This window comes from Triticum dicoccoides, chromosome 3A, assembly GCF_002162155.2.
Source record: "Triticum dicoccoides isolate Atlit2015 ecotype Zavitan chromosome 3A, WEW_v2.0, whole genome shotgun sequence".
Taxonomy (NCBI): Eukaryota; Viridiplantae; Streptophyta; class Magnoliopsida; order Poales; family Poaceae; genus Triticum; species Triticum dicoccoides.
Window position 1 is genome coordinate 33,134,662 of NC_041384.1, and position 1,022 is coordinate 33,135,683.

Consider the following 1,022-nt stretch of genomic DNA (forward strand, 5'->3'; position numbering starts at 1 on the left):
GGATGGGCTCGGCAGCGCAGGGGGTGCTCGGGGGCGATGGACGGGCGGCCGGCAACGACGGCGAGGCAAGGCGCGCTCGGGGGCGGGGCAGGGGCAACGGCGGCGACGGCGAGGCGAGCAGAGGGGCAGCCTGGCGGCAACGTCGGGGCGGGATTGAAGAAACAGAACCAAAATTTTCACAACTGTGGCTTATATAGACGGAGCATTGGTCCCGGTTGGTGGCACAAACCGGGACTAATGCCCCCTTTAGTCCCGGTTGGTGCCACGAACCGGGACCAAAGGCCAATTTTTAGCAGCCCAAAGGGCGGGAAGCACCGGCCTTTGGTCCCGATTGGTGGAACCAACCGGGACTAAAGGGGGGCATTGGTCACGGTTGGTGCCACAAACCGGGACCAATGCCCCCTTTAGTCCCGGTTGGTGCCACCAACCGGGACCAATGGCCTTTGCTGCCCCGAGCCCAAAAGTTTAGTCCCACATCGCTAGCTGAAGGGCGCCGTCACTCGTTTATAAGCGCTGGTGTGCCTACCCATTCGAGCTCCTCTCTAATGCAGGCTTTCGGGCCTAAACTTGCTACTGCCTGTGGGCCTATTGGGCCTTCTGCGGGCCTGAATCCTGGCCCATGTAGGGCTTTTGTCGTATTCAGGCCGTGGTGGCCCAGTAGGAGGCATTTTTGTATGTTTTTTCTTTTTTATTTCTATATTTTTTTGGTTTTTTATTTTTTTATTTCTAATTAAAACTAAATACTTACAGTTTTTTAGTGATTTCCCTTTGCTTTTAGGTCACAAAAATTATAAACTTTCTGTTAGTGCCATTAGTTTTAAATTTTAAATAGTTTAAATTTGAATTTTTAAAAATTTGTGTGAATCACTAGTTTATGAATAACTTTACTATAAAAATAGATTTTTTTTCTATTTATTTTTTATTTCTACTTACAACTAAATACTTACAGTTTTTTAGTGATTTCTTTTTGCTTTTAGGTCACAAAAATTATAAACTTTCTGTTAGTGCCATTAGTTTTAAAT